The sequence below is a fragment of the Hyperolius riggenbachi genome, chromosome 2, assembly GCF_040937935.1.
Source record: "Hyperolius riggenbachi isolate aHypRig1 chromosome 2, aHypRig1.pri, whole genome shotgun sequence".
NCBI classification, from domain to species: domain Eukaryota; kingdom Metazoa; phylum Chordata; class Amphibia; order Anura; family Hyperoliidae; genus Hyperolius; species Hyperolius riggenbachi.
In genome coordinates, this window is record NC_090647.1 from 249,903,395 (window position 1) to 249,927,428 (window position 24,034).

At 49.8% G+C, this 24,034-nt stretch overlaps 1 long non-coding RNA gene across 1 annotated transcript in view; it reads right to left on the reverse strand.

Annotated features, from left to right (window-relative positions):
- LOC137544274 (uncharacterized) overlaps positions 1–23,555 on the reverse strand; it is a 48,124-nt gene extending 24,569 nt beyond the window's left edge. The window contains exon 1 of the long non-coding RNA XR_011025805.1: positions 23,479–23,555. This is a non-coding gene — a long non-coding RNA (uncharacterized lncRNA). The remainder of the gene's footprint in view (positions 1–23,478) is intronic.
- Between the last annotated feature and the right edge of the window lie 479 nt (positions 23,556–24,034).

Genomic DNA, 24,034 nt, shown 5'->3' on the forward strand with positions numbered 1-24,034 from the left:
ATTTCCTCACAAATGCAATCTCATTGGCAGATTTCCCCACAAATGCAATCTCATTGGCAGATTTCCCCACAAATGCAATCTCATTGGCAGATTTCCCCACAAATGCAATCTCATTGGCAGATTTCCCCACAAATGCAATCTCATTGGCAGATTTCCCCACAAATGCAATCTCATTGGCAGATTTTCCCACAAAAGCAATCTCATTGGCAGATTTCCCCACAAATGCAATCTCAACGGCAGAAGATTTTCCCACAAATGCAAACTCATTGGCAAAAGATTTCCTCACAAATGCAATCTCATTGGCAGAAGATTTCCCCACAAATGCAATCTCAACGGCAGAAGATTTCCCCACAAATGCAATCTCATTGGCAGATTTCTCCACAAATGCAATCTCAACGGCAGAAGATTTCCTCACAAATGCAATCTCATTGTCAGATTTCCCCACAAATGCAATCTCAACGGCAGAAGATTTCCCCACAAATGCAATCTCATTGGCAGATTTCCCCACAAATGCAATCTCATTGTCAGATTTCCCAACAAATGCAATCTCATTGGCAGATTTCCCCACAAATGCAATCTCATTGGCAGATTTCCTCACAAATGCAATCTCATTGGCAGATTTCCTCACAAATGCAATCTCATTGGCAGATTTCCCCACAAATGCAATCTCATTGGCAGATTTCCCCACAAATGCAATCTCATTGGCAGATGTCCCCACAAATGCAATCTCATTGGCAGACATCCCCACAAAAGCAATCTCATTGGCAGATTTCCCCACAAATGCAATCTCATTGGCAGATTTCCTCACAAATGCAATCTCATTGGCAGATTTCCCAACAAATGCAATCTCATTGGCAGATTTCCCAACAAATGCAATCTCATTGGCAGATTTCCCCACAAATGCAATCTCATTGGCAGATGTCCCCACAAATGCAAGCTCATTGGCAGAATATTTCCCCACAAATGCAATCTCATTGGCAGAATATTTCCCCACAAATGCAATCTCATTGGCAGATTTCCCCACAAATGCAATCTCATTGGCAGATTTCCCCACAAATGCAATCTCATTGGCAGATTTCCCCACAAATGCAATCTCATTGGCAGATTTCCCCACAAATGCAATCTCATTGGCAGATTTCCCCACAAAAGCAATCTCATTGGCAGATTTCCCCACAAATGCAATCTCAACGGCAGAAGATTTCCTCACAAATGCAATCTCATTGGCAGAAGATTTCCTCACAAATGCAATCTCATTGGCAGATTTCCCCACAAATGCAATCTCAACGGCAGAAGATTTCCCCACAAATGCAATCTCATTGGCAGATTTCTCCACAAATGCAATCTCAACGGCAGAAGATTTCCTCACAAATGCAATCTCATTGGCAGATTTCCCCACAAATGCAATCTCAACGGCAGAAGATTTCCTCACAAATGCAATCTCATTGGCAGATTTCCCCACAAATGCAATCTCAACGGCAGAAGATTTCCTCACAAATGCAATCTCATTGGCAGATTTCCCCACAAATGCAATCTCATTGGCAGATTTCCCCACAAATGCAATCTCATTGGCAGATTTCCCCACAAATGCAATCTCATTGACAGATTTCCTCACAAATGCAATCTCATTGGCAGATTTCCCAACAAATGCAATCTCATTGGCAGATTTCCCAACAATTGCAATCTCATTGGCAGATTTCCTCACAAATGCAATCTCATTGGCAGATTTCCCAACAAATGCAATCTCATTGGCAGATTTCACCACAAATGCAATCTCATTGGCAGATTTCCTCACAAATGCAATCTCATTGGCAGATTTCCCAACAAATGCAATCTCATTGGCAGATTTCCCAACAAATGCAATCTCATTGGCAGATTTCCCCACAAATGCAATCTCATTGGCAGATGTCCCCACAAATGCAATCTCATTGGCAGAATATTTCCCCACAAATGCAATCTCATTGGCAGAATATTTCCCCACAAATGCAATCTCATTGGCAGATTTCCCCACAAATGCAATCTTATTGGCAGATTTCCCCACAAATGCAATCACAACGGCTGATTTCCCCACAAATGCAATCTCAATGGCAGATTTCCCCACAAATGCAATCTCAACGGCAGATTTCCCCACAAATGCAATCTCAACGGCAGATTGCCCCACAAATGCAATCTCATTGGCAGATTTCCCCACAAATGCAATCTCATTGGCAGATTTCCCCACAAATGCAATCTCATTGGCAGATTTCCCCACAAATGCAATCTCATTGGCAGAATATTTCCCCACAAATGCAATCTCATTGGCAGATTTCCCCACAAATGCAATCTCAACGGCAGATTTCCCCACAAATGCAATCTCATTGGCAGAATATTTCCCCACAAATGCAATCTCATTGGCAGATTTCCCCACAAATGCAAACTCATTGGCAGATTTCCCCACAAATTGAATCTCAACGGCAGATTTCCCCACAAATGAACTGACCAGACGAGTGGACTGGAGTGCCCCTCCTGGACCTGGAGTGACTTTCTGAAGTGACCACGACGGCGGCAGTCTGGCAGGCTCTCACTCGCTGCTGCTGCTGCTGCTGGCACTAGTGCGCTCCGGAGGCAGTAGTCATTGCTGGCTGTGTAGCTATGGGTGCGGCTGCCTCTGGGTCGCACGTCGTCGGGTCGGCTCCTCCCCCCGCCAAGCTGCCTCTGTTCCTGCTAGCGGCGTGTCACACGTAACGTGTGACATCACTATTTTACAGGCAGCGCCAGCATCAGCGCATCCATCGGGCAGAAAAGGCGAAATTCTGGCGCGGGAGGAGGTGCCGATGAAGGAGGCACACGTAAATATAAAGACCCGGCATGGAGGAGGGGGCGGCGGCGCAGATTTTAAAAGTAAACACAGGCTCTCTGGCCGCTCTGTCACACGTCTTTTAGCGAGCCAGAGAGCCATATGCGGGCATGAAAAGAGCCATTTATGGCTCGTGAGCCATAGGTTCCCGACCCCTGTTTTAGGCATAACTGGCATTCATGAAAAACAGCTGTTGGTTTTGAGCAATGTTAATGTCCTTGAGAGTTAAAGAGTACAACACAAAGGGATGTGTTGTTTGTCCTCTAACACACACACACACACACACACACACACACACACACACACACACACACACACACACACACACACACACACACACACACACTCCCTCTCTCTCTCTCTCTCTCACATTCACATACAGCAATATACACTGGCACAGAGATACACACTGCACAGACAGACACTCTTACTCACACAAAGAAACACACACTGCACAGACACACTCAGTAAGGCCTCGTTCACATCAGGGCCATTTCTTTGCGCTTTTCACAGCGCATTGCCCTGTGCGTTCTGCAAGGCATTGATTTTCCCATGTAATTAAATGTGCCTAGTTCACATCTATGCGCTGCGCATGTTACAAAAACAGAGTGTTGCATGCATTTCTGTGCGTTGAGCTGTAAAGCGCACATCAATACAAATGAATGGGTGCGCTTTTTTAGCGCATAGAATCGCATACAAGCGTGTAGAAGCGCATGTGTTTTTTACCCCAATTAAAAAAAAAAAAATTCATATGAAAACAAAGCTTTATTGACAACTGCTACAATAAGAAAAACATGCTTAAAAAAAGTGCACTGCAATCAGGGCCGGTCCTAGACTTTTTGCCGCCTGAGGAAAAAATGATTGCTGCCACCGCCGCCTTCCCGTGGGGGGGGACCACCGCCGCCGAGCTGGAGGGGTAGCGGGCAGGGCGGGGGTATTGGGCCTAGCGGCGGGGAGGGGGGTCGGACCCCCCCTCCCTCGCCTGGGTCCCCCGTCCTCCGCTCCCCTCCAGCCTTAAATAGATAAGAAGCGCAACTCGTAAGAGGCAGTGGGCGGGGAGGACTCACCTCTTCCTCGCTCGATCCAGCGTGTGCTCCACTGACGTCCCTTCCTGCAGCGCCGTCCACGTACAATACAGTGGGCGGCATTGCAGGAAGTGACGTCAGTGGAGCGCACGCTGGATCGAGCGAGGAAGAGATGAGTCCTTCCCGCCCACTGCCTCTTACGAGTTGCGCTTCTTATCTATTTAAGGCTGGAGGGGAGCGGAGGACGGGGGACCCAGGCGAGGGAGGGGGGGTCCGACCCCCCCTCCCCGCCGCTAGGCCCAATACCCCCGTCCTGCCCGCTACCCCTCCAGCTGGGCGGCCAGCTCCCCACACCCACCGATGGGCGGATGCCGCCCCTAGAAATTTGCCGCCTGAGGCAAAAGTTTCACCCCGCCTCATGAGCGGGCCGGCCCTGACTGCAATGCATTTAAACATGCACTAAAGCATGCACAAACGCATGCGTTTTTGACCATGCGTTTACGATTCTCACCGCAGCTAATGTGAATGAGGCCTAATACACAGCACAGCATGCATTTCTCATAAAAGCAGCTCACCTCCACATGAACAACCAGAGCAGCAGCACATGGAGAGGAGGTGGGGTCAGCTGGTAGAGTAGTGCATAATAAAGGGGCAGTATGCTATTGAGATGTCACCTGCACCACCGTACCCGGCCCCCAAAACCCCCACGCCGCCCCGGTTGAAAATCAGAGAAGGAAAGATAACTTATAAAAAATATTTGGAAATCAATCCCAATGGGTCTAAGCGATCTAAAAAACCTGGATTTGGCTTTTTAAAAGAAAATGTCAACTACTAAGTGGCATATAGGGCTATTGTAAGGATGGCTATGAAAATGCAATAGTTAATGAAATAGTGGCTGCGCAATTGCAGTCAAGTACATACATATTACTGCCATTTTAAACTGTTATTCAATAACCTTCTAGCAATCTCACTATTATTATTATTATTATTATTATTATTATTATTATTTTTATACACTTTTACCTCAGCACTTTACAGAGAACACTGAATAATTCACATCACTAGCTGTCCCTTTGCAGAGCTCTATTTCATAGTCTACCACAGTCCAGAGACAACTGGTGAAAAGGGGTCGGGGTAGCAGTTACCCTATCAGCGTGCCTTCAGGATGAGCGTAGAGATTAGAGCAACCAGAGTGTGGCCACACAAGCATAGGCAAAAAGAACATGCACACTGTATGTGGCTAATGTCTTCTTTGCTAGCCGTGTGCCTAGGTTGCTGTGTTATGGCCCGTACTCACGGGCTGCAGAAGTGGCCTGTCGCCAGCACACGTGAGCGTGCTGGCGACAGGCCGGCGACAGCTTCTCTCCAGGTCCCTCCGCGTACACACGCGGAAGAGGGACCAGCGGCGAGACGGAAGCTGTCGCCGACGTTCCTCCTCCCCCCGCCGGAAGCTTCATTCACCTCTATGGAGGTTGCTGTCGCTAGTCCGCGTACTCACGCGGACTAGCGACAGTTGCGGCGGAGGTGCGGCGGCGACTGTTGCCATGCGATTGAAACTTTCAATCGCATGGCGACAAGAGCGGCGGGCGACAGTTCGGGGTGCGCGCGCGTGCGACGGCCCATACTCACGGGCGACCTGTCGCCGCAACACGCGCGCGCCGCGTGTTGAGGCGACAAAAGTCCCTCGTGAGTATGGGCCATAAGGTGAGAATGGTGACTGACCACTCAGCCTGTGTGCATCTGCTTACTAAGGTTCTTCAGGCCAGAAAACATATGGGGATCCAGTAAATCTGGCATGGATTTATTATATATACTCAACTGTTAAAGCACACCTGAACTCAGAGCTTCCTCTCTGCTCTAAAAGATATCCAACAGCATAATAACCTTTAAAGAAAATTTATTTGGGCAGGTGCACACCGAAACCCGATAGCTAGCGGTTTTGGAAGAGGTTTTTCAGAGCGATTCTAGGCATATTTAGAGAGATTTTCTAAACACGCCTAGTATTTTTTGGAGCGTTTTTGTGTACCGTTTTTTATATTTTGTTACAGTACAGCTGTAACTGAACAGCTACTGTAACAAAACGCTTGGAAAACTGCTGTGATCTATCGTTTTTCAGAGCGGATTTCCACTTTCCTATACTTTACATTTAGGCAGAAACGCCTCAGAAATCTCAAAAATGCTGCAGGACCCGATTTTGCGTTTAGGGGAAAAACGAGCCGCTCTGGTGTGCACCAGCCCATTGACTAATATTAGCCAAGTGGTTTTCCCCAACGCTCTGAACTGCTCGTTACAGCTCATACAAATCCTCCAATAAATATGCAGTTTCTCTACTTCCTGCTTTCATGGAAGCAGACATATTGTTAACATCCTGCGTTTACCAATTAGTTTTCTGCAGTGACAGGCAGCTGATAAAGCTGCGGGATAAAATTACAACTTGTGCTTTGTCACAGATGAGGGGGAATTAGATAGGCTAAACTCTCTAAATACTGTACATACATGGTGCATTTTAATATGTTTTCCTTGACTCCTGTGCAAGAGTGTAGGTCCACTTCAAGTGGCAAGATCTTGCAACTCTCAGCTGTGTCATGCCAGATCTTCTGCAGTCAAACTGTTTCTGTAGTGATACAGTAGGAACAGCAGATGAGACACTTTTTCCATGTGACACACGTTCCATAACAATACAATATGCATCATACAGTATATTACTCAATCACAAGCAAGCATAACTGTCCCTCATGCCACAGAATCACATGTCCTTGTTATTGTCACTACATGGAACTGTAGTGAAAATAACATAATGAATAAAATTGCTTATCTTTTACAATTTTCATTTCTAGATTACTGTATGTAATCAAAGTTTGCCCATTACACAATCTTTCTCCTCCCTGATTTACATTCTAAAATGTATCACTGCTGGTGACATCTTTAGTTCTGCTAGATGATCTGTACGTACAGTTCGTAGTTCTATGCCCAGAGGGACATATTGCTTGCTTGGCAGCTGGAAAAAAAAACATTTCCCACAATGCAACAAGGTTCACTGACAGCAAACTGTCAGGACCATGGTCATGACATCACACCGTGGGAGGGGTTTCATAACAATATCAGCCATACAGCCTTCCCTGGGGATTTATTTGAGGAAAAGGGGGTATCAGCTACTGATTGGGATGAAGTTCAATCCTGGGTTAAAGTTCCTCTTCAAGGAAAAAGATGTATGCTTCCAGGCCATCCAGCTCTCTATCAACTGCAATATCTTGTGAGATTTTACAGAAAAGTATCACTTCAAGCTAGGCATACTCTATGCAAGATTGTTAATAGATTAAATATTTATTTGAATAAATATATTTAATCAAATGCAAAGTTAATATGGTTAGCCAATTTAAACTTACTAAGTAAACTTGTTAAGTAAGCATCGCTCCCTGCAGAATTATGCCTAGTCATATAATGTGTGCAGTCCATTTTCTAATCCACTTTAGAGAGAATTATCTAGTGTCAAGCTTTGTACAAAGGCAACTATCAGCCTATTGACCTGGATACAGTGGTTACCTTTAGCCCGTCTGCCCTTATTGTGATGACACAACTCCACCCTACCTACACTCCCTTTTCTGAGCAAATGGATGGACTGCTGAGGGGAAGGTGGGTGGGGAGTGACATTACAACGTAGGCAAGGGGGAGGCAGACACTATATCCAGGTCAAGCTCAGGTGACTGCCCTGATAGTCATGTTTGCATAGCACTTGACACCAGGGAATACTCCACTATACTAACATAGATAAGAACAGCAACAGCAAGGAATGTAGAACAATCACAGTGTTATGGGACTGTGTTTAGTTTTAGTAAGTTTAACCTCACTACAAGGTTGCTTTAATACAATAGGAAAACCTTGGAAAAGCGAGAAAAAGACACAGAAACATTGTCTACCCATCTACCTAGGTTAAGTATCATTGTTTTTGTTGTAGAATACAGATTTACTTTAAATTCAAGGCTAACAAGGTTGACACATTGTGAAAAAAATTTTTTCTGGCAAACAAATGTAAACCTGACTGTCAACTGACATGAATATTAGAGATGGGCCGAACGGTTCGCCGGCAAACGGTTCCACGCGAACTTCGGTGGTTCGCGTTCGCGTCCCGCTGGTGAACCTTTGCGGAAGTTCGGTTCGCCCCATAATGCACCTTGAGGGTCAACCTTGACCCTCTACATCACAGTCAGCAGGCCCAGTGTAGCCAATTAGGCTACACTAGCCCCTGGAGCCCCACCCCCCCTTATATAAGGCAGGCAGCGGCGGCCATTACGGTCACTCGTGTGCTGCCTGCGTTAGTGAGAGTAGGGCGAGCTGCTGCAGACTGTCTCTCAGGGAAAGATTAGTTAGGCTTAACTTGTTCCTGGCTGGCTGCATACCTGTTCTGTGAACCCACCACTGCATACCTGTACTGTGAACCCACCACTGCATACCTGTTCAGTGAACCTGCCACTGCATACCTGTTCTGTGAACCCATCACTGCATACCTGTTCAGTGAACCTGCCACTGCATACCTGTGCTGTGAACCCACCACTGCATACCTGTTCTGTGAACCCATCACTGCATACCTGTTCAGTGAACCTGCCACTGCATACCTGTGCTGTGAACCCATCACTGCATACCTGTTCAGTGAACCTGCCACTGCATACCTGTGCTGTGAACCCACCACTGCATACCTGTTCTGTGAACCCATCACTGCATACCTGTTCAGTGAACCTGCCACTGCATACCTGTGCTGTGAACCCATCACTGCATACCTGTTCAGTGAACCTGCCACTGCATACCTGTGCTGTGAACCCACCACTGCATACCTGTTCTGTGAACCCGCCACTGTATACCTGTTCTGTTCAGTGAACCCGCCACTGTATACCTGTTCAGTGAACCCGCCACTGCATACCTGTTGTGTTCAGTGAACCCGCCACTGTATACCTGTACTGTTCAGTGAACCCGCCACTGCATACCTGTTCAGTGAACCCGCCACTGCATACCTGTTGTGTTCAGTGAACCCGCCACTGTATACCTGTACTGTTCAGTGAACCCGCCACTGCATACCTGTTCAGTGAACCCGCCACTGCATACCTGTTGTGTTCAGTGAACCTGCCACTGCATACCTGTTGTGTTCAGTGAACCCGCCACTGCATACCTGTTCTGTTCAGTGGACCTGCCACTGTATACCTGTTTAGTGAACCCGCCACTGCATACCTGTTGTGTTCAGTGAACCTGCCACTGCATACCTGTTCTGTGAACCCGCCACTGCATACCTGTTCTGTTCAGTGAACCCGCCACTGTATACCTGTTCAGTGAACCCGCTACTGCATACCTGTTGTGTTCAGTGAACCCGCCACTGTATACCTGTACTGTTCAGTGAACCCGCCACTGCATACCTGTTCAGTGAACCCGCCACTGCATACCTGTTGTGTTCAGTGAAACCACCACTGTATACCTGTTCTGTTCAGTGAACCCGCCACTGTATACCTGTTCAGTGAACCCGCCACTGCATACCTGTTGTGTTCAGTGAACCCGCCACTGTATACCTGTACTGTTCAGTGAACCCGCCACTGCATACCTGTTCAGTGAACCCGCCACTGCATACCTGTTGTGTTCAGTGAACCCGCCACTGTATACCTGTTCTGTTCAGTGAACCCGCCACTGTATACCTGTTCAGTGAACCCGCCACTGCATACCTGTTGTGTTCAGTGAACCCGCCACTGTATACCTGTACTGTTCAGTGAACCCGCCACTGCATACCTGTTCAGTGAACCTGCCACTGCATACCTGTTGTGTTCAGTGAACCCGCCACTGCATACCTGTTGTGTTCAGTGAACCCGCCACTGCATACCTATTGTGTTCAGTGAACCTGCCACTGTATACCTGTACTGTTCAGTGAACCCGCCACTGCATACCTGTTCAGTGAACCCGCCACTGCATACCTGTTGTGTTCAGTGAACCCGCCACTGCATACCTGTTGTGTTCAGTGAACCCGCCACTGCATACCTGTTGTGTCCAGTGAACCCGCCACTGCATACCTGTTGTGTTCAGTGAACCCACCGCATCAGTGCGCATACCTGTGCAGTTAAGTGAACCCACCTACCTACGTGAGTGCACGCAGTGTGATATACCACTCCGTGCATACCCGATATGGACAAAACAGGTAGAGGAAGAGGTAGTGCCAGAGCCAGAGGAAGGCCACCCGGCAGGTCTGCGCGAGGTCGTGGAAATGTAATTTCGTGTGGACCTGGCCCACAGTACAGTGCTCGGAAGAAGGCACGTCCCATCACCTCCCAAGATTGTCAGGACGTGGTTGAGTATTTAGCGACACAGAACACCTCATCTTGCTCAGCCGCCAGCGCTACTACTAGCACCACTTCCGCTGCATTTGACACTTCGCAAGAATTATTTAGTGTTGAAATCACTGATGCACAGCCATTGTTGTTACAGCCAGATGAATTTTCACCAGCTCATATATTTGAGTTACCCGGCAACACTATGGATGTAACGTGTAAGGAGGATGAAGGACCTACTGATGGTGCATGTTTGGATTTGTCTGAGGCAAGCGAAGCTGGGCAGGATGATTACGATGATGACGATGATAGGGATCCTCTGTATGTTCCCAATAGAGGAGATGAAGAGGGGGACAGTTCAGAGGGGGGGGGGGCAGAGAGTAGTAGGAGGAGAGAAGTTGCTGAAAGAAGCTGGGGCAGCTCTTCATCAGAAACAGCTGGTGGCAGTGTCCGGCACCATGTATCGCCACCTATGTACAGCCAGCCAACTTGCCCTTCAGCATCAGCTGCTGAGGTCCCCATAGTGCCCACATCCCAGGGTGGCTCAGCGGTGTGGAAATTTTTTAATGTGTGTGCCTCAGATCGGACCAAAGCCATCTGTTCGCTCTGCCAATAAAAATTGAGCCGTGGAAAGGCCAACACTCACGTAGGGACAAGTGCCTTACGAAGGCACCTGGAGAAAAGGCACAAACAGCAATGGGATGGCCACCTGAGCAAAAGCAGCAGCAGCACACAAAAGAAAAGTCACCCTCCTTCTCCTCTTCCTCCTTCAGGTGCATCATCTGCTTCTGCCGCTTTCTCCCTTGCACCTTCACAGGCACCCTCCTCCACTCCGCCTCTGCCCTTGAGCGGTTCCTGCTCCTCTGCCCACAGCAGCAGTCAGGTGTCCGTGAAGGAAATGTTTGAGCGGAAGAAGCCAATTTCAGCCAGTCACCCCCTTGCCTGGCGTCTGACAGCTGGCGTGGCGGAACTGTTAGCTCGGCAGCTGTTACCATGCCAGCTGGTGGACTCTGAGGCCTTCCGTAAATTTGTGGCCATCGGAACACCGCAGTGGAAGATGCCAGGCCGCACTTATTTTTCGAGAAAGGCCATACCCCAACTGCACCGTGAAGTTGAGAGGCAAGTGGTGTCATCTCTTGCGAAGAGCGTTGGGTCAAGGGTACACCTGACCACGGATGCTTGGTCTGCCAAGCACGGGCAGGGCCGCTACATTACGTACACAGCCCATTGGGTGAACCTGGTGGTGAACGATGGCAAGCAGGGCGCAGCGGACCAAATTGTGACACCTCCACGGCTTGCAGGCAGGCCTCCTGCCACCTCCTCTCCTCCTGCTACATGCTCTTCGCTGTCCTCCTCCTCCTTGGCTGAGTGGCAGTTCTCCTCTCCAGCTACACAGCCCCAGCTCCGCAGGGCCTATGCTGCATGCCAGGTACGACGCTGTCACGCCATCTTAGACATGTCTAGTCTCAAAGCGGAGAGTCACACTGGAGCAGCTCTCCTGGCTGCTCTTAAGAAACAGGTGGATGAGTGGCTGACCCCGCACCACCTGGAGATAGGCAACGTGGTGTGCGACAACGGCAGCAATCTGCTTGCCGCTTTGCATATGGGGAAGCTGACACACATACCCTGCATGGCACATGTCATGAATCTAGTTGTTCAAAGATTTGTGGCAAAGTACCCTGGCTTAGCGGATGTCCTGAAGCAGGCCAAGAAGTTCTGTGGGCATTTGAGGCGGTCTTACACAGCCATGGCACGATTTGCAGAAATTCAGCGCAAAAACAACATGCCGGTGAGACGCCTCATTTGCGATAGCCCGACTCGCTGGAATTCGACCCTGCTCATGTTCTCCCGCCTGCTAGAACAGAAGAAAGCCGTCACCCACTACCTCTACAACTACAGTAGAATGAAACAGTCTGGGAAGATGGGGATGTTCTGGCCCGACAACTGGACACTGATGAAAAATGCATGCAGGCTCATGCGGCCGTTTGAGGAGGTGACCAACCTGGTGAGCCGCAGTGAGGGCACCATCAGCGACTTAATTCCCTACGCTTACTTCTTGGAGCGTGCTGTGCGTAGAGTGGCGGATTAAGCTGTGAATGAGCATGACCAGGAACCGTTACAGCAGGAACAGGCATGGGACCAATTTTCATCAGACCCAGCTGTTTCCTCAACACCTGCGGCAGCACAGAGGGGGGAGGAGGAGGAAGAAGAGAAGTCGTGTGCAGAAGACGAGTCAGACTCAGAGGATGATGAGCAAGGTGTTTCTTTGGGGGAGGAGGAGGAGGAGGAGGAGGGGATGGCGGCAGGAGAACACCCGCAGCAGGCGTCGCAGGGGGCTTGTGCTGCTCAACCTTCCCGTGGTATTGTTCGCGGCTGGGGGGAGGAGGTTGACTTACGTGACGTCACTGAGGAAGAGCAAGAGGAGATGGAGGGTACTGGATCCGACTTTGTGCAGATGTCGTCTTTTATGCTGTCCTGCCTGTTGAGGGACCCCCGTATAAAAAACCTCAAGGGGAATGAGCTGTACTGGGTGGCCACACTACTAGACCCTCGGTACAGGCACAAAGTGGCGGACCTGTTACCAACTCACCGGAAGGTGGAAAGGATGCAGCACATGCAGAACCAGCTGTCAACTATGCTTTACAATGCCTTTAAGGGTGATGTGACAGCACAACGCCAGCAAGGTACCACTGCCACTAATCCTCCTCCCGTGTCCACGCAGTCAAAGACAGGACGCTCCAGAGATCTCATGGTGATGTCGGACATGCGGACGTTCTTTAGTCCAACGCCTCGCCGTAGCCCTTCCGGATCCACCCTCCACCAACGCTTGGAACGGCAGGTAGCCGACTACCTGGCCTTAAGTGTGGATGTAGACACTGCTGTGAACAGCGATGAGGAACCCTTGAACTACTGGGTGCGCAGGCTTGACCTGTGGCCAGAGCTGTCCCAATTTGCCATCCAACTTCTCTCCTGCGTCCTGTCAGAAAGGACCTTCAGCGCAGCTGGAGGCATTGTCACAGAGAAGAGAAGTCGCCTAAATCACAAAAGTGTTAAGTACCTCACCTTTATCAAAATGAATGAGGCATGAATCCCGGAGGGCTGCTGCCCGCTCCAAGACTAAGTCAGTCCCCGCACACACAGCATCTCTGCCTGCACGCCGTGTGACTGGCTGCCTGGCCTGCCCCAAGAAGACTAAGTCGCTCCCAGTCCCTCCACACAGCATGTCTGCCTGCAGGCCGCTTGACTACCTTCTCCGCCACCACCAACAGGGTCCGGGACTCCAGGCGGATTGCTGAATTTTTTAGGCCGCTGCTAGCAGCGGCCGCTGTAATAATTTTTCTGGTGCGTATACATGACTGCCTAATTTTTCTGGCTCCACTGCGGGCAGCTGCAACAACAAAAGAAAAGGCATGTACATGCGCCCATTCCCCTTCGTGATCATTACCTTGCCGTGGTGAAGGGGCTTGCGTATCACAATGAAGCAATGACCGGCGCCTAGATGAGTGTCTCGGGGGGCACACAAAAGATAATAAGGTCGTTGCTTCATTGTGGTCAGACCAAATTTGATCAGCTGGACAGTCACTGTTCTGTCATTCAGCTACATCAGCCAGGTGACCATATGGGCTTTAAAGCCACCAAAACCTGCACTCTCGCCATGGTGCACACCAGTCCAGAACGGCCATCACTACACAAACAGCTGTTTGCGGTGCGTTACACGGTGAGTTTGGTGTGTCAGTGTGAAGCAGTACCTTAATTACACTACCTGATTGATGTATACACATGCAAGATGTTTTAAAGCACTTTAGGCCTGTCATTTAGCATTCAATGTGATTTCTGCCCTTAAAACGCTGCTTTGCGTCAAATACAGATTTTTCCCCGGGACTTTTGGCATGTATCCCACTCCGCCATGCCCCCCTCCAGGTGTTAGACCCCTTGAAACATCTTTTCCATCAGTTTTGTGGCCAGCATTAGAGTTGGGCCGAACGGTTCGCCTGCGAACGGTTCCATGCGAACTTCAGTGGTTCGCGTTCGCGTCCCGCAGGCGAACCTTTGCGGAAGTTCGGTTCGCCCCATAATGCACATGGAGGGTCAACTTTGACCCTCTACATCACAGTCAGCAGGCCCAGTGTAGCCAATTAGGCTACACTAGCCCCTGGAGCCCCACCCCCCCTTATATAAGGCAGGCAGCGGCGGCCATTACGGTCACTCGTGTGCTGCCTGCGTTAGTGAGAGTAGGGCGAGCTGCTGCAGACTGTCTCTCAGGGAAAGATTAGTTAGGCTTAACTTGTTCCTGTCTGGCTGCATACCTGTTCTGTGAACCCACCACTGCATACCTGTGCTGTGAACCCACCACTGCATACCTGTGCTGTGAACCCACCACTGCATACCTGTGCTGTGAACCCACCACTGCATACCTGTTCAGTGAACCCACCACTGCATACCTGTGCTGTGAACCCACCACTGCATACCTGTTCAGTGAACCTGCCACTGCATACCTGTTCTGTTCAGTGGACCCGCCACTGTATACCTGTTCATTGAACCCACCACTGCATACCTGTGCTGTGAACCCACCACTGCATACCTGTTCTGTGAACCCACCACTGCATACCTGTGCTGTGAACCCACCACTGCATACCTGTTCAGTGAACCTGCCACTGCATACCTGTTCTGTTCAGTGGACCCGCCACTGTATACCTGTTCATTGAACCCACCACTACATACCTGTGCTGTGAACCCACCACTGCATACCTGTTCTGTGAACCCACCACTGCATACCTGTGCTGTGAACCCACCACTGCATACCTGTTCTGTTCAGTGGACCCGCCACTGTATACCTGTTCATTGAACCCACCACTGCATACCTGTGCTGTGAACCCACCACTGCATACCTGTTCTGTGAACCCGCCACTGTATACCTGTTCTGTTTAGTGAACCCGCCACTGTATACCTGTTCTGTTTAGTGAACCCGCCACTGCATACCTGTTCTGTTCAGTGGACTCGCCACTGTATACCTGTTCAGTGAACCCACCACTGCATACCTGTTCTGTTCAGTGGACCCGCCACTGTATACCTGTTCAGTGAACCCGCCACTGCATACCTGTTCTGTTTAGTGAACCCGCCACTGCATACCTGTTCTGTTCAGTGGACCCGCCACTGTATACCTGTTCAGTGAACCCGCCACTGCATACCTGTTCTGTTCAGTAGACCCACCACTGTATACCTGTTCAGTGAACCCGCCACTGCATACCTGTTCTGTTCAGTGGACCCGCCACTGTATACCTGTTCAGTGAACCCGCCACTGCATACCTGTTGTGTTAAGTGAACCTGCCACTGCATACCTGTTCTGTGAACCCGCCACTGTATACCTGTTCTGTTTAGTGAACCCGCCACTGTATGCCTGTTCTGTTTAGTGAACCCGCCACTGCATACCTGTTCTGTTCAGTGGACACGCCACTGTATACCTGTTCAGTGAACCCGCCACTGCATACCTGTTCTGTTCAGTGGACCCGCCACTGTATACCTGTTCAGTGAACCTGCCACTGCATACCTGTTGTGTTCAGTGAACCTGCCACTGCATACCTGTTCTGTGAACCCGCCACTGTATACCTGTTCTGTTTAGTGAACCCGCCACTGTATACCTGTTCTGTTTAGTGAACCCGCCACTGCATACCTGTTCTGTTCAGTGGACCCGCCACTGTATACCTGTTCAGTGAACCCGCCACTGCATACCTGTTCTGTTCAGTGGACCCGCCACTGTATACCTGTTCAGTGAACCCGCCACTGCATACCTGTTCTGTTCATTGGACCCGCCACTGTATACCTGTTCAGTGAACCCGCCACTGCATACCTGTTGTGTTCAGTGAACCTGCCACTGCATACCTGTTCTGTGAACCCGCCACTGTATACCTGTTCTGTTTAGTGAACCCGCCACTGTATACTTGTTCTGTTTAGTGAACCCGCCACTGCATACCTGTTCTGTTCAGTGGACCCGCCACTGTATACCTGTTCAGTGAACCCGCCACTGCATACCTGTTCTGTTCAGTGGACCCGCCACTGTATACCTGTTCAGTGAACCCGCCACTGCATACCTGTTGTGTTCAGTGAACCTGCCACTGCATACCTGTTCTGTGAACCCGCCACTGTATACCTGTTCTGTTTAGTGAACCCGCCACTGTATACCTGTTCTGTTTAGTGAACCCGCCACTGCATACCTGTTCTGTTCAGTGGACCCGCCACTGTATACCTGTTCAGTGAACCCGCCACTGCATACCTGTTCTGTTCAGTGGACCCACCACTGTATACCTGTTCAGTGAACCCGCCACTGCATACCTGTTCTGTTCAGTGGACCCGCCACTGTATACCTGTTCAGTGAACCCGCCACTGCATACCTGTTGTGTTCAGTGAACCTGCCACTGCATACCTGTTCTGTGAACCCGCCACTGTATACCTGTTCTGTTTAGTGAACCCGCCACTGTATACCTGTTCTGTTTAGTGAACCCGCCACTGCATACCTGTTCTGTTCAGTGGACCCGCCACTGTATACCTGTTCAGTGAACCCGCCACTGCATACCTGTTCTGTTCAGTGGACCCGCCACTGTATACCTGTTCAGTGAACCCGCCACTGCATACCTGTTGTGTTCAGTGAACCTGCCACTGCATACCTGTTCTGTGAACCCGCCACTGTATACCTGTTCTGTTTAGTGAACCCGCCACTGTATACCTGTTCTGTTTAGTGAACCCGCCACTGCATACCTGTTCTGTTCAGTGGACCCGCCACTGTATACCTGTTCAGTGAACCCGCCACTGCATACCTGTTCTGTTCAGTGGACCCGCCACTGTATACCTGTTCAGTGAACCCGCCACTGCATACCTGTTGTGTTCAGTGAACCTGCCACTGCATACTTGTTCTGTGAACCCGCCACTGTATACCTGTTCTGTTTAGTGAACCCGCCACTGTATACCTGTTCTGTTTAGTGAACCCGCCACTGCATACCTGTTCTGTTCAGTGGACCCGCCACTGTATACCTGTTCAGTGAACCCGCCACTGCATACCTGTTGTGTTCAGTGCACCTGCCACTGCATACCTGTTCTGTGAACCCGCCACTGTATACCTGTTCTGTTCAGTGAACCCACCGCATCAGTGCGCATACCTGTGCAGTTAAGTGAACCCACCTACCTACGTGAGTGCACGCAGTGTGATATACCACTCCGTGCATACCCGATATGGACAAAACAGGTAGAGGAAGAGGTAGTGCCAGAGCCAGAGGAAGGCCACCCGGCAGATCTGCGCGAGGTCGTGTAAATGTAATTTCGTGTGGACCTGGCCCACAGTACAGTGCTCGGAAGAAGGCACGTCCCATCACCTCCCAAGATTGTCAGGACGTGGTTGAGTATTTAGCGACACAGAACACTTCATCTTGCTCAGCCGCCAGCGCTACTACTAGCACCACTTCCGCTGCATTTGACACTTCGCAAGAATTATTTAGTGTTGAAATCACTGATGCACAGCCATTGTTGTTACAGCCAGATGAATTTTCACCAGCTCATATATTTGAGTTACCCGGCAACACTATGGATGTAACGTGTAAGGAGGATGAAGGACCTACTGATGGTGCATGTTTGGATTTGTCTGAGGCAAGCGAAGCTGGGCAGGATGATTACGATGATGACGATGATAGGGATCCTCTGTATGTTCCCAATAGAGGAGATGAAGAGGGGGACAGTTCAGAGGGGGAGTCAGAGAGTAGTAGGAGGAGAGAAGTTGCTGAAAGAAGCTGGGGCAGCTCTTCGTCAGAAACAGCTGGTGGCAGAGTCCGGCACCATGTATCACCACCTATGTACAGCCAGCCAACTTGCCCTTCAGCATCAGCTGCTGAGGTGACGGTCCCCATAGTGCCCACATCCCAGGGTGGCTCAGCGGTGTGGAAATTTTTTAATGTGTGTGCCTCAGATCGGACCAAAGCCATCTGTTCGCTCTGCCAATAAAAATTGAGCCGTGGAAAGGCCAACACTCACGTAGGGACAAGTGCCTTACGAAGGCACCTGGAGAAAAGGCACAAACAGCAATGGGATGGCCACCTGAGCAAAAGCAGCAGCAGCACACAAAAGCAAAGCCACCCTCCTTCTCCTCTTCCTCCTCCATCAGGTGCATTATCTGCTTCTGCCGCTTTCTCCCTTCCACCTTCACAGGCACCCTCCTCCACTCCGCCTCTGCCCTTGAGCGGTTCCTGCTCCTCTGCCCACAGCAGCAGTCAGGTGTCCGTGAAGGAAATGTTTGAGCGGAAGAAGCCAATTTCAGCCAGTCACCCCCTTGCCCGGCGTCTGACAGCTGGCGTGGCGGAACTGTTAGCTCGGCAGCTGTTACCATACCGGCTGGTGGACTCTGAGGCCTTCCGTAAATTTGTGGCCATCGGAACACCGCAGTGGAAGATGCCAGGCCGCACTTATTTTTCGAGAAAGGCCATACCCCAACTGCACCGTGAAGTTGAGAGGCAAGTGGTGTCATCTCTTGCGAAGAGCGTTGGGTCAAGGGTACACCTGACCACGGATGCCTGGTCTGCCAAGCACGGGCAGGGCCGCTACATTACCTACACAGCCCATTGGGTGAACCTGGTGGTGAACGATGGCAAGCAGGGCGCAGCGGACCAAATTGTGACACCTCCACGGCTTGCAGGCAGGCCTCCTGCCACCTCCTCTCCTCCTGCTACATGCTCTTCGCTGTCCTCCTCCTCCTTGGCTGAGTGGCAGTTCTCCTCTCCAGCTACACAGCCCCAGCTCCGCAGGGCCTATGCTGCATGCCAGGTAAGACGGTGTCACGCCATCTTAGACATGTCTTGTCTCAAAGCGGAGAGTCACACTGGAGCAGCTCTCCTGGCTGCTCTTAAGAAACAGGTGGATGAGTGGCTGACCCCGCACCACCTGGAGATAGGCAACGTGGTGTGCGACAACGGCAGCAATCTGCTTGCCGCTTTGCATATGGGGAAGCTGACACACATACCCTGCATGGCATATGTCATGAATCTAGTGGTTCAAAGATTTGTGGCAAAGTACCCTGGCTTAGCGAATGTCCTGAAGCAGGCCAGGAAGTTCTGTGGGCATTTGAGGCGGTCTTACACAGCCATGGCACGCTTTGCGGAAATTCAGCGCAAAAACAACATGCCGGTGAGACGCCTCATTTGCGATAGCCCGACTCGCTGGAACTCGACCCTGCTCATGTTCTCCCGCCTGCTAGAACAGAAGAAAGCCGTGACCCACTACCTCTACAACTACAGTAGAATGAAACAGTCTGGGAAGATGGGGATGTTCTGGCCCGACAACTGGACACTGATGGAAAATGCATGCAGGCTCATGCGGCCGTTTGAGGAGGTGACCAACCTGGTGAGCCGCAGTGAGGGCACCACCAGCGACTTAATTCCCTACGCTTACTTCTTGGAGCGTGCTGTGCGTAGAGTGGCGGATGAAGCTGTGAATGAGCGTGACCAGGAACCGTTACGGCAGGAACAGGCATGGGACCAATTTTCATCAGACCCAGCTGTTTCCTCAACACCTGCGGCAGCACAGAGGGGGGAGGAGGAGGAAGAAGAGAAGTCGTGTGCAGAAGACGAGTCAGACTCAGAGGATGATGAGCAAGGTGTTTCTTTGGGGGAGGAGGAGGAGGAGGAGGGGACAGCGGCAGGAGAACAACCTCAGCAGGCATCGCAAGGGGCTTGTGCTGCTCAACCTTCCCGTGGTATTGTTCGCGGCTGGGGGGAGGAGGTTGACTTACCTGACGTCACTGAGGAAGAGCAAGAGGAGATGGAAGGTACTGGATCCGACTTTGTGCAGATGTCGTCTTTTATGCTGTCCTGCCTGTTGAGGGACCCCCGTATAAAAAACCTCAAGGGGAATGAGCTGTACTGGGTGGCCACACTACTAGACGCTCGGTACAGGCACAAAGTGGCGGACCTGTTACCAACTCACCGGAAGGTGGAAAGGATGCAGCACATGCAGAACCAGCTGTCAACTATGCTTTACAATGCCTTTAAGGGTGATGTGACAGCACAACGCCAGCAAGGTACCACTGCCACTAATCCTCCTCCCGTGTCCACGCAGTCAAAGACAGGACGCTCCAGCGATCTCATGGTGATGTCGGACATGCGGACGTTCTTTAGTCCAACGCCTCGCCGTAGCCCTTCCGGATCCACCCTCCACCAATGCCTGGAACGGCAGGTAGCCGACTACCTGGCCTTAAGTGTGGATGTAGACACTGCTGTGAACAGCGATGAGGAACCCTTGAACTACTGGGTGCGCAGGCTTGACCTGTGGCCAGAGCTGTCCCAATTTGCCATCCAACTTCTCTCCTGCCCTGCCGCAAGCGTCCTGTCAGAAAGGACCTTCAGCGCAGCTGGAGGCATTGTCACAGAGAAGAGAAGTCGCCTAAGTCACAAAAGTGTTAAGTACCTCACCTTTATCAAAATGAATGAGGCATGAATCCCGGAGGGCTGCTGCCCGCCCCAAGACTAAGTCAGTCCCCGCACACACAGCATCTCTGCCTGCACGCCGTGTGACTGGCTGCCTGGCCTGCCCCAAGAAGACTAAGTCGCTCCCAGTCCCTCCACACAGCATGTCTGCCTGCAGGCCGCTTGACTACCTTCTCCGCCACCACCAACAGGGTCCGGGACTCCAGGCGGATTGCTGAATTTTTTAGGCCGCTGCTAGCAGCGGCCGCTGTAATAATTTTTCTGGTGCGTGTACATGACTGCCTAATTTTTCTGGCTGCACTGTGGGCAGCTGCAACAACAAAAGAAAAGGCATGTACATGCGCCCATTCCCCTTCGTGATCATTACCTTGCTGTGGTGAAGGGGCTTGCGTATCACAATGAAGCAATGACCTGCGCCTAGATGAGTGTCTCGGGGGGCACACCCACGATAATAAGGTCGTTGCCTCATTGTGGTCAGACCAAATTTGATCAGCTGGACAGTCACTGTTCTGTCATTCAGCTACATCAGCCAGGCGACCATATGGGCTGTAAAGCCACCAAAACCTGCACTCTCGCCATGGTGCGCACCAGTCCAGCACGGCCGTCACTACACAAACAGCTGTTTGCGGTGCGTTACACGGTGAGTTTGGTGTGTCAGTGTGAAGCAGTACCTTAATTACACTACCTGATTGATGTATACACATGCAAGATGTTTGAAAGCACTTTAGGCCTGTCATTTAGCATTCAATGTGCTTTCTGCCCTTAAAACGCTGCTTTGCGTCAAATCCAGATTTTTCCCCGGGACTTTTGGCATGTATCCCACTCCGCCATGCCCCCCTCCAGGTGTTAGACCCCTTGAAACATCTTTTCCATCACTTTTGTGGCCAGCATAATTATTTTTTTTTTCAAAGTTCGCATCCCCATTGAAGTCTATTGCGGTTCGCGAACTTTAACGCGAACCGAACCTTCCGCGGAAGTTCGCGAACCAGGTTCGCGAACCTAAAATCGGAGGTTCGGCCCAACTCTAGCCAGCATAATTATTTTTTTTTTCAAAGTTCGCATCCCCATTGAAGTCTATTGCGGTTCGCGAACTTTAACGCGAACCGAACGTTACGCGAAAGTTCGCGAACCCGGTTCGCGAACCTAAAATCGGAGGTTCGGCCCATCTCTAATAAATATGTGAATGTTCCAAGCTACCAACCCAGAAACATAGAAGAGAAATTGGAATGACTGTGCAGGATTGTGGGTTGTGTCTCATAGACTTGAATGAACTGTTATTTGGAGCAACACTGATGTCCTAATTATACTAATCACTTAATTGTGTTCAGCTTCTTGGAGTTATGCTTTTTAAATCCATATTTATTTAATAAAGTGCAATAAAAGGTTACAGAGTATCTAAATTGATATCATATAAAACATTTTGGTATTAAATAATCAGAACGTGTCCAGAATCATCATTCTTTATGATTTAATGTCACAGCCCACTTGTCTACAGTTGTTTCCTCTAGCATTAATCCTAAGGACCAACTTTGTAAATCAATCCCTCATCAATGTTTCCATAAACAATACATTTAAATAGTCTTATAGACTAGACTCTCTTGGCTCTCAAGATGCGGTACCCCTGGGGTATTTCTGATGGGTACAAGGGGTACGTGGATTAGATAAAATTAAATACATATAACAAATGTTGCGTTTTAGAAAAAAATAAACAGGATATAAAGTTTAGATGATTCAAAGCAGCAGGGAATGCTAGGTAATAATTTATTCACTGTAAAAGTGTATAAGTCGACCTTGTGTACAAGTCGACCCCAAGATTTGACCCTCTTTAGCTGGAATGTTTTAATGACTCAAGTACAGGTCTATCCAGCAAAGTTAATTGCTGCACTTGGGAACCAGGGGGGATTAATGGCAGTGGAGGCTCCAGATTTCGGGGGGCTAGCTGTTGGGGCATATGTGGGCACATGACAGGAAAACAAATACACCCAGCAATAATCTATTACAGTATGTAAAGTGTATTTAGCAGATACTGTATGCCATATACCATGCGCCCTCATACACTTATACACCCTGGTGGGGGTATCAGCTGGTAAATACTAACAGCAGCTGGAAATAGATCCTGTTAATGAGATGTAAGGAACCTCTCCTTCTCATTGAAGAAAATATCACCAAATGCTGCTGCTAACCCAGATCTTAGCCCTTAGATGAAAGGAAACCAACATGAAACTCCAAATTAACCTTTGACCTTTAACCACTTGACCATTCTGAACCTCATACTAGTGTTAGCTTCCTTCTGAGCTTGCAATGCCCACTGATGGTGTAGCCACACATGACTAACTACAAAGTGACCACTGTCAGACACTCTAACCACACTGTATTGCTGATGGCTGTACTTGGGGACCAGGAGGAGTTAACAACTGCACTGCATAAAGTATTTTAGCCATTAATCCTTACAGGCTCCCAACTACAGCCAATTACTCCTGCAGGCCCCCACATAGCCATTAACACACTACTCTGCCCCCTTGCTCCCTATTAGTGAGGCCAGTGTCTGCGTCAGTATGCTCTCCCTTTTAGTGTGGCTGCTATGTGCTCATTTCTGTTTGGTTGGAAAAATGATTATGGATATACAAAATAATAACTTTGCAAATAGCTGCGACTCCACCAGCAGATCCTTCCTGTCCCCCTGCTCCCTCCTTTTGGCCTGGCAAGTTTGTGTACCCCCCTGCCCCCTTCATTCCTCCCCAACACCACAAAGGCCAAAGTTCTTTGACTCCCCCTTCACACAAAGGGGGCTGACTCTCTATATCTCCCCATTTGTAAGTAAAAAGCAGAGTGAGCACTGCAGCAGAAGCCAAGGCACTCACCAGTCCAGCATCGGGTGGCACATCTTTTCATGTTCCTCACTGTGCTTGCAAGCATTAGCGCAGCTCTGGCTCCTGATGTCCCAAAGTCAGGGCTGTGGGAAGGAGGAGAGAAAGAGCAGTGCTTGAGAATCAGATTGCATAACAGCATACCGGTGGTGCAGCTGCATACTGTTCATCAGTCTTATCTCAGCTATGAAGCAGGGAAATAGGTTGCCTGTGGCTGTTAATTTGGGCACCGCATGGACTGCAATATTAGCTGCGGCAATAGCAGTGCTCAATGTATAATTTGGGATCAGAGGCTCCGAAGTTCAGTCATTATCGTATTTTCTGGACTATAAGATGCCCCTAAAAATTGGGGGTAGAAAGTTGGTGAGTCTCATAGTCCGAATGTGCGGCCAGGAGTCGTCGTTCCCCCAAGCAAGTGCACCAGCTGTAGGCTCTAAGTCCTGCATACTGCTGCTTCCTTAGCAAAGGACACTTTTTTACTGTTTAACACCTCTGCACTTTATTCAGATCTTTCAATAGCACCTGTATTATTTACACATGCACTTTACCC